At 39.2% G+C, this 15,453-nt stretch overlaps 1 long non-coding RNA gene across 2 annotated transcripts; it reads right to left on the reverse strand.

The window, feature by feature from the left end:
- Positions 1-638: 638 nt before the first annotated feature.
- Positions 639-3,914, reverse strand: LOC131233811 (uncharacterized). Of its 2 annotated transcripts, XR_009165356.1 has the most exons (5): positions 2,751-3,914; positions 2,078-2,171; positions 1,061-1,120; positions 840-959; positions 639-756 (listed from the first exon to the last, which is right to left on the reverse strand). It is a non-coding gene; the product is annotated as an uncharacterized LOC131233811 (long non-coding RNA). The 2 variants fall into 2 exon arrangements; XR_009165357.1 differs by lacking the exons at positions 639-756; positions 840-959 and having other exon boundaries at positions 1,030-1,120; positions 2,751-3,911.
- Between the last annotated feature and the right edge of the window lie 11,539 nt (positions 3,915-15,453).

Genomic DNA, 15,453 nt, shown 5'->3' on the forward strand with positions numbered 1-15,453 from the left:
GAAATTCACACACATTTTATGAAAATCGATCATAAAACTCAAAATCAAGTTGCAAACAAAAGGAAACAAATATAGCCTTAAATTTCATATTCTTGCCATGTTGGAGCTCCCAATTTCCTGGCAAATACGGCCCTTTTGATCATTTCTTCGCATGTACCTGCAGTAGCATTCAAGTAATGTCCTTGATTTCACCTGTTTCAGCCTACGCTTTAAAATCCTGTCCTATTTTGGTTTCCTGTCCTGCAGAAAAAGGGGACTGTAGATGTTGAGGGGCTGCTAGACCAGACCTTTCTGTCAGCAGTTTGGTCCAAATCCAAACAATGGTCTGTTCCAGTCCAACCATGACATGTTTAAACAAATAAAATGATAGAAACTGACTACAACTACCTGCCTGTAGCATAGTTGGTAGTGTTTGCTCTATAAAATAAAAAATAAAATGGTACTCGAACACCACAACCCATTTTGAATTTTACCAATAAACAGTAGAATTGAAGCAACAGTCCAACTGGCAATATGCCCAATCCAGATGTGCAGACCAGTTTGGGTCATATGTCACTGCAAAAACAAAACCCAAACCACTTAAATGGAGAGAAATGCATTAGGTTGTTCACAAAGGGAGAAAAACCACTACAACAAAATGCTCCGCGAGGAATGTAATGCCACCATGATTAACCATTTCATAAGTCTCACCAAGGATGGGATTGAAGGGCTTCCAGGTTCGTTGATAGGCATAGTAAACAAATATTGCCCATGATGCTGCAGACAATAGCCAATATTCCATTATACCAGATAATACATGCATGCAACTCATAAGCACCACAGTAAAGAAGACCACTTACTAGCATAGACCATCCGCATGTAGGGATCCTCACATTCATCAACCAGGTCTAACAAGTGGGAGTACTCCAGCATCTGTGAGGATAATGCAATTTATAATGCTCAATATGTGATAAGCAAGGCTGAAGACATTGCACAAAATTGACAAGCATTAGGTTTAAAGTGCAAATAGCACAGACCTCTGCCACTTTCTGGGCTCAAATATAAGAAGTGGAAGCGTCACCATTGATGTAACATCTGAACCTATATATTTCTGCATCATCTTCCAATAACTATCTCGATCCTGCAAGAGACGCAAAGAAGATTCGAAACAAAAAAAAAAAAACAAAGCGCAAAAAGACATTCATCAAAAAAGAAACAGAAAAATGAAAGAGCAAACAGATCAATGTCATGGTCATGAAAATTATGAGCAGCAATTATAAAAAGAAATGTGCATCAAACTTGTGTTCCACAACAAGTATATTTAAAATTAATAAAAATTAAAAATTAAAATTAAAATTTTATATATATATATATATATATATATAGAAATGTGCATCAAACTTGTGTTCCACAACAAGTATATTTAAAATTAATAAAAATTAAAAATTAAAATTAAAATTATATATATATATATAAAACACGCGCACAAACAATATTCCTAATGCCACCAACATCATAGCCTTGTATCAACTATTTGGCCTGGCTAAAGAACATTGTTACAATAAATCCAAATAGCTAGGACAGGGCATGATAAACATGGGTAGTGCAACCAGATGTAGAGGATTGTTCATTGATATGAGATGAACCTATGACCCCTCTAGTTGATTACCAGATATCACCTGTAAACCCCCTCTGTTTCTCTTCCACCAAGCACACAAGAGAACTTCTCCCAAGAAAAAAAGAATCATTTTTTTTTTCTAATTTCAACAACCAAGAAAATACCCTCACACATCTATATAGGGTCACAAAAGAAGAAAGAAGAAGAAACTAATGCTATCAGAATTACCCAAGATGCCCTCATGTATGTGCTATTTTGCATGCATAGCTTTAGGTGAGGGTATTTTGATCTAAAAAAAAAAAAACATTAATAATAAAGGCAACTACTGGAATATCAAACAGCCCACTCATATGGCCATGCGGAACACACAAGTCCGATCATGTGGGGCCCATATTGGTCCTGCGTTTATACACTAGAGAGTAGAACCAGGTTGCATCAATGGATTCAATAGATGGTATGAAAAGAAAAAGAAGTGTGCACATCCTGCTTCCATCTTCCTCTTTGAGCTTCTTCCTCTGCATCTTCTGTGCCTCCTTCAGGGTTTATAACTTCTAGCCCTTCATAACCAATCAACCTACAGGAGAAAAGAGAAGGCCACGCAATGATTTAGAGCAGACTGTCCAGAAAACAGTAATGATTCGGTTAATACAACATTATCGAGAAACCCAACAATGCTATACAAGAACAAAGGTGGATCATTAAATGTCATTCATTTCCTTCCAGAAAACCATACCAATAAGTTTCATGGCAAAAATGTTAATAATGATGATAATAATAATCACAATGATCATGATAACAGTAATAGTAGTAGTAAATTAATAATAATAAAAAGTGAAGTAGCTAAAGAACATCAATTTAAATTTGATGAAAAGATTTGAACGAAATTAATGCTTGAACTGAAGTCATGCATAGGGTACAATAAGATGGAATCCTGAACTCTAATCCGGTGGGCCTTTGCATGGAGGACCATAGCCCAAAAATCAAAGGCAGCTGACAAGTGGACACTGTAAGTCACAAAATAAGGATAGTGGTTCACTAGGAAAAAACCCTCCGATCAGATGATTAAGGTCATCATCCAACTGGTGATTTCACATTCACCTGATGAGTGGACTGGCCTGATTTTGAGAGAGGGCATGTTCGCAATGGCCATCACCTGATGGGTAGGTATCCCAGATCTCACACGTCTATCATGGCAGTAGGTGTGCCACGAATCGCCTCTTCAGTCTCTCCTCGCAGTATTTGCCATAAACTTTCCTGAAGCAGTAAAAAAACTCAATCACATAACTTCTCATCACTGTCTTTTCCCAATTGCTGCAAGGACCAAATGAGAATTCCCACTCGAAAATCAATATTTCCTTCCACCATAACCGATTCTGAAAAAAAGTAAAACCCTAGGATTCGATATCGATTGAATTTTCACATACATGCATACAACATGTACATAGAAAGAAAGAAAGAAGAGAGATCGGAGCTTAGAAGATTTTTCCATATCCGTTGACGGATTTGTGCATGGCAGTGCTGAAATTCGAGATGCTGGATGCAATTGAGGAGAAGAATCCACCGCCTTGGTTTTGATCTTTTGAACCCACCTCAAAAACCCTAATTCAATCTCTCTCTATCTCTAGCTCTCAGAAGAAGAAAATGGTATTTAGAAGACAGGTCGTTTAAAAGCAATTCCATGATTGGATCTCAAACAGAGGAAAAAACCTATACCGACCGATGAATCGTATCGATTAGTAAGAGAAATCGATCAAGAGAGAGGGAGAAGAGGAGAAACGGGGAAATCTAGAAAAACAGCGAGGATAGGAGGTGACATCTGAACTGGATGTGGCTTGATGATGCGTGTATCATTTGCAGGAAGCTTTGAGAATGCGAGTTTCAGAGATGAAGAAAATCCAATTTCTTGCTTGAAATTGAATATATCTTACACACACACACACACACACACACAGAGAGGTTCATCTTCAAAAACCTTCCCAGGGCCGTATCCCAATCCATACATATGATCGTATATGACCGCATATCATCTCATCCTGACCTTATAAATCTCCATCTCCAATCCAGTACTTCAGCTCCTTGATTCTCTCCGTGAGCCTTTTTTCTCGGTTTTTTTGGTTTTGTTTTCAAACCCTAGGGTTTCGATTTCGAAAACTCTCGATCCGAAGCCCTGCATTGTTTTTACTCAGATTTTTCCTATGTTCCAAGAGAGAGGATGGGGAGCAGTGAGAGAGGATTGGGGGTGGCGAGGGAGAGTGGCAGAGAGAGGATCGGGGCTGGAGAGAGAGAGAGAGAGAGAAAGAGAGAGAGAGAGAGAGAGAGAGAGAGAGAGAGAGAAGGGAGTGGCGAGAGGGGAGAGGGGGAAGAATGGGGGCGGGCAGAGAGAGGGAATGAAAGAGGGTTTTCATGCTATTTCTTTCAATCGCCCACACAAACCGTCGACTATGATTGGAAAAAATTAAAAAAGGGTCGGGAGTGCTGTTGTTTCTTATAATGTTATGCTTGTACCAATGTTGGTAAAGGACGAGACGGTACGTGATCTAGTGCCCTCAACTAGGCTGATTTCTGACAGCAGTTTGTTATCCCGCCGATTTATGTTTGTACCAAAGTTGGTACAGGTAGAGACGGTACCTGATCTAGTATCCTTCAAAACTGCCCGGCAGAGTTAGCGCCGCCCACCATAAACATGGAACACCCTAAAAGTCACCTCAGCCTAATCATCAAGTGGTCACAAGATTACAGGTAACAAGGGCTAGACTGCTAGGTTAGTTCTACACACATGACATAGAACTAGGATGGTAGAAATCACTTACCTAACTGTGACTTGACCATAATTAAAAATTTTCTCTGAAAAAATAATATGAACCATCTTATCTTCCCCTTTGAATTTGGACCACTCACTATTTTGATTTTGAACTTTCATTTGATAACCATGGTTAGGATTTCTTAATCAATGTGATTTTAGATATGTGTTCCATCCAAAATGAGACCCACAATTTAGATGGTCTGGGCCCACACTACATTAGCACGGCATATGAGGAGGATGAGTCGTTGCCATTTTCTAAACGGTGCAAAATCAATATAGTGAGTTTAGACCTAGAGAATTGTACACAAACACCAAAAATATTATATATATATATATATATATATATATATATATATATATATATATATATATATATATATATAGCGGAACGCTCACCTGCGAACCAGTTCGTACGTACTATGTACGAACTTTTTGAGAACTCATCATATCTGATGAGTCTCGAAAATCTGAACGGTCCACATGAAGCAGAACCTCATGAAACCCGCCAGTACGAATTTTTACTTTGAACCAAAACTTCAATGGGCCATGAAAAATGCATGCAGTTTCTTCCCTTGATTTGAATTTCTCTTTGCTATGGCCCACCAGAATCTTAGATCAGGGTGAAAATTCACCTCTTAAGGTTTCATGGGATTCGGCATCTTATGGACCGTTCGGATTCGACACCCATGACACGTGTGCAAAGGTGCGCACATGTGTAGGTGTGTAGGTGAGCATATATATATATATATATATATATATATATATATATATATATATATATATATATATATATATATATAAGTTTTAGTTGTATATGATAATTTTTACAAGCATACGGATAAGTTTTATAAGTTAATTAAGGCTGCCAAGTTTCATTATATTTGGTCCAACCAAACACACCTTAATCTACAACTGGTAACAGAGCAACTGGTCTCAGAAATGTATAGAGCCGGATTGCATTAGGGCTACAACTTGGGTTTGGGTCTACCCAATCCCACCTAACTTAAGTTCAGGTCAGGTTGTCAAGGTCCTGGGATGGGTTAGGATTGAAAAACACAGCTTGATTTGAAAGTTGGTTGGTTTAGGGTTGAAAAAGGGTTAGGTGGATCTATGAAAAAGTATATGTATTTGGGCTAGATTGGATCGGTTCAGGTCTTAAATAAGTATAGAGAATTTTAGATTGAGTTGGGGTTGAGCACTTCAGGCTGAAATTCCAGTTGAGTTAAGTTGCGGGTCAAGTCTTTTGAAGGTCAAGATATAAAATTCAACTAACTATCTAATGCCCTCTCAAATGAGAGCTTATTATATTATTCAAAGTGTGCAGCAGAAAATAAATAAAACTAAACATAAAACTATCTCCTTCTTTATTCAGCATAATCTTTCGTAGGGATATCGTCATCCGATTAAAATCATTTGTATGGTTGGAGAGGGTCAATGCCCTAGTCATAATGATTGTTATCCTTTAAGATTAACAATAATTCAAGAGATTCATAAGAATAATATGCGCAGCCAATCTACATGAATGCATGCCTAGCATAGTGTATCCGTCTATAATACGTAGTGGTCATCACAATGTGAAATATAGTTCATAGAAAACCAGACTTGCCCCACATCTCATACTACGAAGATTCGTCGACGTGTCCAACGTTAACGTAGATTTATGTGAACATATTAAGGCGACACAACACGCGATTAGAAGATTTACGTAACACGATTTGTTCATGGAGCGATTATTTGCGACATCCAATCCCGAGAAGTAGTGTAACATACATGGAGGTTTACTTACATCGATTGTACACCATTACTCAACCCACGGGATTACATGCCGACCAAGAGGGCTGCTACCCAAAATGCATTATGTCCACGATAATATATATGAACCACTATATATGAGGCTTATAATACATCACTTGCATCAATAGAGAAATAAGTTGAACAATGAGGGTTTTGGAATTCCAAGACACATGCACAAGCCATAAAGGGAGGTAGCATAAGGCTGACCTAATAAAAGAGAAGAATAGTAATAAGCTAACTCAATAAGAGAGAAGAATAACAAATAGGTTAACAAAAATAAGGGGAGACGAGTAAAATGCCGACTCAATATAGAGTGGAAGCACGTGTTACTCTCAAATTTTTATAAATGGCAAGACTTGTATCCGTCACCTCACATAAATTCATAAAAATCACGGATAATTAAAATTATACCTTAAGCATAATTCTCAAAAGGATAAATAATTGATAACGGTCCATCAATCAATCGCATGGAAAATCATAGTAATATAAAAGAATGCAAAAACAAGATAAATCATATCACTTCAAATTGGTGTAAGCTTTAAAGGAATTCCTCACCTTAGCCTTTGATTTAAACCTTAGTTAAATCTCAATGTAGGAAAGCTTCTACATGAATCACATTATCGCTTGAGCAAGAGGGAAACATCACACGTGTGGAGAAGGAAGAGGATGATGGGCGTCTACACTTCTCTTTCTCTTTCCCTTTCTCTCTCTCCTCCTTGGACATTGTTGGGAGATGGTGTGTGAGTGTAGAAGGGATGCACACCCCTTTTATAAAAGAGTAGGCATGAGAGAGGGGGTGTGTTTCACTTCCCACTTGGGATCGGGTTTCTCTAATTTAACATTTTCTAGCGATCTTTTTAAAAAAAAAAAAAAATCTAATTCACCTAGTGTGTCGGGGTTGTCAAATAGATTTAAGGTCTATGATTTTCTTAGTGATCTAAAATTTAGATTGACATATCTTGAAAATTCTCCTAATGGGTGTCAAAATGAACTTGATCTCAATTAACGGTCCACATTTAATGATTATGGCTCAATTTTAGGAGAGATGTATAGTCAGGATAGGCAAATAGTTGGACACAAGTTGGTGGCTGATGAATGGTGGAAAAGGCCTAAATCTTAAATTTCACTTTTTGCACCAAAAGGAAGGAATTGTAGTAAAGGCGTTCATCATTCAACGGTATAAAATTATAGATCGAGGTCTAAATTTTGTATGATATTGTAGTCATATGAAGCCAAAGTGTGGTCCAAATTTAAGTTGTGATTGATGGTATAATGTGGGTCAATAGAAGCTCTAGATTTATGAAGAGTTGAAAAGCCTCAAACGGCTAACTTCACTCCGAAGGAAAAGCCTACCAAGGTGGGGTCCTCACATTTTTCATTAGGTCCATATGATGGGAAATCTAAGTCATTCATATGGATGAAAATATTCTACTACAACTACCCACGAGCTTTCTTCACTCGATGAACATTAAAATCAATGGTTAAGGGGCTGATTTGTTAATTAGGCCACTTTCACAATGCTCTAAGGTATAAAATTCGATGTGTATGGTTAACTCATAATAAATAGACATAGTATAAAATTTTACATGAAACGGATCATGAGAATTATGTGATCCAGAATTCAAGAGTATATGTTAATAGCATCAAGTATTTACGATTTTATCATCTTTTATTTCTCCAACTTTTACCGTCCATAACGTCGGACTATACCATCCAAATGCATTAAAATTTGACAGACATTATTTATTTTTCATTCTCTTTTCATCGCCCCATTTTAGGCCTTGATCGCTTACAGATAACCAAGATGCCTTTTCAATGGGTTATGTCGCCCCGAAGACTAAATCAATGCTTTCATATATCTAATAGAGAAGCAAGCTGGTAATTGTGGCATATAGCTTACAATCTTTGAACTGAGCAATTCATTATAATATTTAGGCAGCCCGTTTAGCGGATCCAAATATGATGGATAGTCACATGACATGTTAAAAATAGGAATACTTGATGGTTAGTACTCTGATCATGTATGTAGGTGGTTGTACGGTCGGTTTTGTAAACGAATAAATACAAGTCGATTTTTGGAGTGATCAAGAGGTAGAACATGTATACCGTTATATTCAAGTGACTTGTTCATATGTGTAAGACTGATTGTAGTCCTGATGGTGGGTTAAGTATATTCATAGGTGGTGAACAAGATGAGCGGATCAGTATATCGATTCGAAACGTGTACGATTGGATGTAGAGATCATGTAATTAGTTTACCATGATTAGGTGGTACAAACTCAAAGTGGATGGTCAGATGTCTTTACCTAGCAGTGAATAGTTGATTGAACAGTTGGCTATGATGAACAAGTGAGAATACTTGGATATATGATGTTCTTGTCCTAAAAATCAACAGTCGGATGACTCGATCTATGGATGTAGATTTTTTCCAAAGATCAAATTCAGGTTAGAGAATAGATGTAAGGTTAGGATAGGCTAAATTGGTAACCTACACATGTATATATTAAATGAAATTTCATTGTGACACTCGAGAACTTTCAATACTCGGGTATTAAAAAGTTTGGGGTGTTACAATCTATTCACAACCCCAAGTGTAGGGTCGCGATATAGTAATAATCTCGGCATGATCGAGGTCGAATCCATGAGGACTAATCTCGTGAGTATTCTAAAAGCAACTAGAAGTAGAACTAGAAAAAGATGTGAATCTAAATATAAAATAAAAGAAAGTAATTGTGAGAGATTTAATTAGAAACTTAAGAAATTCAAAGGTGAGAACTAAGGTTTCCAAGGATCCACTTGTAGTGATCAGGGAATCCTCTTACTTGATTCAAGTAACACAATTGGAATTGGAGTCCTATCCTATCCAATTGGAAGATATGGCAATTAAATCAATCTGAACTTCCTTTGACCTAATTCTCAATGAAAGAGAATTATGATAATTGGTAAGGATTCCATCACTAAATCATGCCCATGAGACGATGGCAAACAACAGGATTTACCAATCCCATAATCTCAAAAATCATGAAAAGAAGATACTCAAAGCTATCGCAGATCTATTATAATTTAAGTCACAATAAATCATTAAGAACTGAAAGTATTCCTTAATTATCAAACTAGAATCAATGTAAGTTTAACATAAACATGAATCAAAGTAAGAGAACCATCACACTACAAGCTTCACCCCTTAGCCCTAGTTAAGAGGTTTAGCCAACTATAGGCATGATTATCATTTGTGCCATGAAATTCCTTAGGATACATTACAAGGTGGTCCCACCAACATACTTATAGAGGCATCAATGCAACCCTTAGGACAATCTAGACCATTGATCAAGACGACGCCCTCTCTCATGCCCCATCCCAGGGGATGGGACGTTCCTAGGAGAAGAAGCAGATCAGGAGTCCATCGTCCTTGCTCTAGAGGAAACCCCCTCAATCGGTAATGGATCTCCTCTCACCCAAAATTCAGTCTCTTCATTGCCAACTTGCCCTTTGATTGCACTCATCAAGATCTTTACCAGAATTTTGGGAGATATGGGAGAATCTAAGATGTCTTTATACCTGTTCATCTGGCAACTAATTTTCCAAGGGGCTTTGCGTTTGTTCGCTTTCTCTACGAACAAGAGGCAAAAAATGCCATGGACGTTTTGGATGGCAAGAGGATTGACGGGAGGATCGCTATAGTGAAGAAAGCTAACCCTAGAACTATTCCTCCCCCTAAGCCACAAGCAGAGCATAACTCCCCAAAAGCTGTTCCCTCCACGAAATCGTTTGCAGCAGGTCCTTCTACCAAATCGTTTACAGCAGTAGTTTCTAGCCCCAATAACAACCAGATATTCTCTGATGCAGGTATTTCAAGCAGCGCTCAAGACTAAATCAGAAACAACTGGACCACCATTGTGGACCCTGGGCCGGTTGAGAGGAAAAAACAAGACTGAAATTCAGGTTGATTGGGAGGACGACAGGGCATGTCTCGGTCGTTCATCTTATCCAAACAATCAAGTCTTCTAAATTCATTTCCTCTTGCATTGACGTGGTTCGTCTATCTAATCTTTCATTCCTCATCAAATTGAAATCAGTTACAGATCTGAAACTGTTCTCTGTTGATGTCAAGTTGCAGAGAAGAATGGGTCTGGTGGATATCTCCCCCTGGTCGCTTGAGGAAGTGGAAGTTGGGCGGGGAACGTGGATACAATTATTTGGCATCTCAGCTCATGTCTGAATCGAATCTCTCCTGGTAGACTTAGGGAACTATTTCAGTAAAGTGATAATGATTGATTCCATCAGCAGGTTTGGTCTGTTCCAAGGCTTTGCCAAGCTTAAGATTCAGCTCCAGCCTTGAGTGAATTTACAAAGGGTTCTGAGATTATCGGTGAAAGGCTAACACTTCCCAATTCACGCAATGGTAGAAATCGATAGTATAGCTTGTAAGAAGCCAGATTTTGTACCAGAGAATCAGGAGAAGAGGAGTTATAACACCACAAAGGAATGGGTGGAAGATAGATTTAAGATCCCCTATCAAAGGGATCCCCCTAGTAATAGCGACTCAGGTGCTTGTGGAAATGTGGTAGAGAAACCTGCTACTAATCCAGTCGAACATAACGTTCAGGCGAGACCCACCCTCCCCCTCCTCTCCCAACGGTTTGCTTCGATTGGAATACTAAGTCGCTGACCACTCTCTCTCTCTCTCGCCGGGTGCTAATAGTCTGTAAGGATAGATAAATTGAGGAGGCAATTTCCCAGTCACATTCTGACAGCAGCCTTCCTCTCAGTAGCCTGCGTGTTCCTCCAGAGAGCAGCCCCCTGCTGCTGGAATACAACAAGGCTGAGCATGCTCATATTCCCCATTCATCTCCTTTCCAAGGAGCCTTCAGTTTGAAGACCAGGCACCAGGTAAAAGATGCAGAGCAGAGAAGTAGATCACTAGAGGGTGTTTGACAGAGGGTTGCTGTTGAAAGTGCTCAATCCCGATCTATTGATCACACTCCTTTATTGAAGAGGACCCTCATGGAGGTGGGTTCTCCTTTCTATTCCAGTCAGTCTGAAGATTACAGCTCTCCAGAATCCTCACGTAGCCCCCTTCCTGCTATCGTGGCAGAGGATTAGTAGTTGATCTCTCACCCTTCTTCTCTTAATCTGAGGATAGGGTGGAAAGCAAGATAGATCCTAATCAGTCGAAGTTAGGATGTTAGATCAGTCAGCATTTGCAGTTGGAGCCTCGGGAATAGAAGAAGCAGAGTAAGAGTTTTCTGCCCAAGCAGCCTATCAAGATCATAACACCTTGAGTAAACCAGCAGAAGTTAGCCAAAAGCAACATCATCAGAAGAGAGGAGCTAGGAGGGCTCACAAAGCCCCTAGATGTTCCAAGTATGGGCCTATCAATGGGCCCTAGGGAGAGTCATAATGCGGACATTTAACCAACATTATCCTTACAATGTGGATGTCAAACCATCATTGCTCCTAGGGCATGGCCCGTTATAAATATCATAATATACACCACGGTGAAATCACACATTGCAATGGACCTAAATACATCCCATTGGGCTTTAAATACGTCAAATGGGCCGTATCACATGGGCCTTATATTCATCAAGTGGGCCGCAACAATGGGTAGCACCAATGGGCCTTATGTACATTGCAATGGGCCATAACCCATAGGCCTTAAATACATCACAATGGGCCCTCATATGGCAAGTAGGCCACATCACATGGGCCATATGTACATCAAATGGGCTACACCAATGGGCCCCATGTATATCAAATGGGCCACACCTAAATATAAGTGCTGATAATGATTTCCACCATTAAAATTCTCAAGGCCCACCATAAACGTGGTGATAATGATTTCCACCATTAAAAAATCGACAAAATTTCCATGTGAAATCTCCATGTCCAGGGTTTTGATTAGAAAAAACTCAAAAACATGCTAAAAGAATCAAAATCTGCAAATAAGGAAATCGCAAGGGTCTTCTTTATGGGAATCCGACAGAATTCCACAAAAAAAAAAAAAATCTCTGCATTTCTCTCTAAACCAAACGATTTAGGGTTCTCGATCGAGAAAAAATAGAAAAACAGCAAAGAAATTCCAAACAAATCAAGAAAAACGAAATTAAAGCTAGAACATCCAATCTTCGACAAGATTTAACGAGAAAATGCGGGAATATGAGCAATACCGACTTGCACGTCCGAGAAACGAGAATTCTGAAGCTCCTTTCGCCATCAATCGACGAAATGGTTGGAACTGAAGAAAGAAATGGTGATTTCCGAGCAGAAATCGAGAGAAATGAGGGTTTTGGGAGACTTCCTTGGACTCGCTAAGAGACCTTTTACCCGAAAAGCCTCTGAGTGGCTTGCTTTTGTAGCTGGGCTTTATGGGAAATAACGAAAACGCAAGGTCGAAAGTACCCTTGCTACTTTCTCAGTATAACGGCACGTGTCTAGGGTGATATTGGCCTCAATTTTTCCGAACCGAGGCAAAAAGGGCAGTGAACGATAGAGCTTGTAGGGCCCACCATGACATGGCATCCACTCCATCCATCTCTCATGACAGATTAATTTAGAATGGGACCCAAAATAGTAGGCTAATTCAATACTCCAATGGGCCATAATACATGGATCAGTGATAATGGGACCATTTACCTTTGAAATCTTACCGTGGCCTGCCGTGATGAGTTCGGTAGCCTCAAGAAGGCTTTCATGATAGATGTCTTCAAGAAATAATTTTTCGGCCCACTTCCATAAATGAGTTTTCAAAAATGATGGACAGACTTTTAGCCTCGGTTATTAACCAACTGAGGCAAAATGACAGCCTTTTGGCCTTAGTTACTCACCAACCGAGGTAAAAGGGTAGACATTTGGCCTCAGTTGTTCACCAACCGAGGCAAAAGGGTAGACTTTTAGCCTCAGTTGCTCACTAACTGAGGCAAAAGGGTAAACTTTTGGCCTCAGTTTTTCACCAACCGAGGTAAAATGGTAGACTTTTGGCCTCAGTTTTCAATAACTGAGACAAAAGGGTAGACTTTTGGCCTCAGTTGCTCACCAACTAAGACAAAAGGGTAGACATTTGGCCTTAATTTTCAATAACCGAGGCAAAAAGGCAGGCTTTTGGCCTCAGTTTTCAATAACCGAGGCAAAAGGGCAGACTTTTGGCCTCAGTTTCTCACCAACCGAGGCAAAAAGGCAGACTTTTGGCCTCAGTTTCTCACCAACCGAGGCAAAAGGACAGACTTTTAGCCTCAGTTTCTCAACAATCGAGGCAAAAGGCAGACTTTTAGCCTCAGTTGCTCACCAACCGAGGTAAAAGGGCAGACTTTTGGCCTCAGTTTCTCACTAACCGAAGCAAAAGGGCAGACTTTTGGCCTCAATTTTTCATCAACCGAGGCAAAAGGGCAGACTTTTGGCCTCAGTTCTCAACAACCGAGGCAAAAGGCAGACTTTTAGCCTCAGTTGCTCACCAACTGAGGCAAAAGGGCAAACTTTTGGCATAAGTTGCTCGCCAACTAAGGTAAAAGGGCAGACTTTTAGCCTCAGTTCTCAACAAACAAGACAAAAGGGTAAACTTTTAGCCTTAGTTGCTCACCAACCGAGGCAAAAGGACTGACTTTTGGCCTCAGTTTCTCATCAACCGAGGTAAAAAGTGAATTTTTAAACTCAATTCCTTTACAACCAAGGCTAAAAACCATATTTAGCCTCCTTTTTTTGAATCAATGCTAAAAAATTGAGGCTAAAGGCCTACTTTTTTGTAGTGTCTCTTCCTTTATTTAAAATAAACTTCCGTAAGGAGATCATCATCCGTATCTTCAATCTGTACATCACCTGCATCATCTGTATGGTTGGAGAGGGTCAATGATCTGCTTATAGTGATGATTATCCTTTAAGATTTACAATAATTCAAGAGATTCATAAGAATAATATGAGAGTTCTAATAAGTCTTGTACTCCACCACTACGAGTAGTATCAGTATGTGCAACTAATTTATATGAATGCTGCCTACTATAGTGTGTGCGGTCCATTAAATGTAGTGGTCATCACAATGTAGAATATAGTTCATAGAAAACCCGGCTCACCCCGCATCCCATATTACGGAGATTCATCGGCGTATCCAATATTAACATGGATTTATGCAAAGATCTCAAGGTGACATAACACACAATTGGAAGATTTACGTGACATGATTTGTTCATGGAGTGATTATTTGTGAAATCCAATCCCAAGAAGTGATGTAACACATATGGTGGTTTACTTACACCGATTGTGCACCACTACCTAACCCACAGGATTACGTGTCAATTAAGAGAGTCGCTACTCGAAATGCATTACGTTCATGATAATATATATGAACCATTATATATGAGGCCTATAACACATCACTTGTATCATTAGAAAAATAAGTCGAACCATGAAGGTTTTAGAATTCCAAAGCACACGCTTAAGATATAAAGGGAGGTAGCACAAGGCTGACCTAATAAATGAGAAGAGTAGTAATAAGCTAACTCAATAAGAGATAAGAATAGTAAATAGGCTAAGTCAACAAAAATAAGGGGAGACGAGAAAAATATCAATTTAATATAGAGTGGAAACATGCGTCGCTCTCAAAATTGGCAAAGGGCAAGGCTTGTATTAATCTATAACAACTGGTATTTACAACTCTAAAGTTCAACCCATAAATGAGAGAAATCTATCTTTTAGGACTGTCACACCCCAAACTTGAAAACCGGGCTAACAAAATTCTCGATCGCCGAATCCGGTGCTGACAGCCTCCGTAGTACCTCATTCTCGGCTCCCTGCACCTATATACTAGGTTCCGATTCTGGGATCTACAAGGAGGATTCTTAATCATCAATTTGATTCGTAATAAGCATAACCATAAGTATAACCCATGAACAATAACCAAGACACCATCACAAAATCCACTGTGACAATAAACTTTAAGGTATAATGCGCATAAAGGGAAATACAATGATAATAATAATGGAAACTCCTGAAGCTCAACTACACGCTCCTGCTACTAGTAAGTTATGGCTACGTCGCGTCACCTGCACGCATCAATCGTGTATAAGCTTATAGAAAGCTTATAGGGTGGTGTAAATGTGTGCTCAAAATACAATATTAGAGTAATGCGAAATATGTTGGTGAATCCATGAAAAACTATCAGCCATACCAAGGCTATGCAATGCAAGGCATGAATGCTATCAACCATATTAAGGCCATGCGATGCAAGGCGTGAATGATGTTAGCCATACTAAGGCCATTCTATGCGAGA

Source organism: Magnolia sinica, chromosome 18 (assembly GCF_029962835.1).
Source record: "Magnolia sinica isolate HGM2019 chromosome 18, MsV1, whole genome shotgun sequence".
Taxonomy (NCBI): Eukaryota; Viridiplantae; Streptophyta; class Magnoliopsida; order Magnoliales; family Magnoliaceae; genus Magnolia; species Magnolia sinica.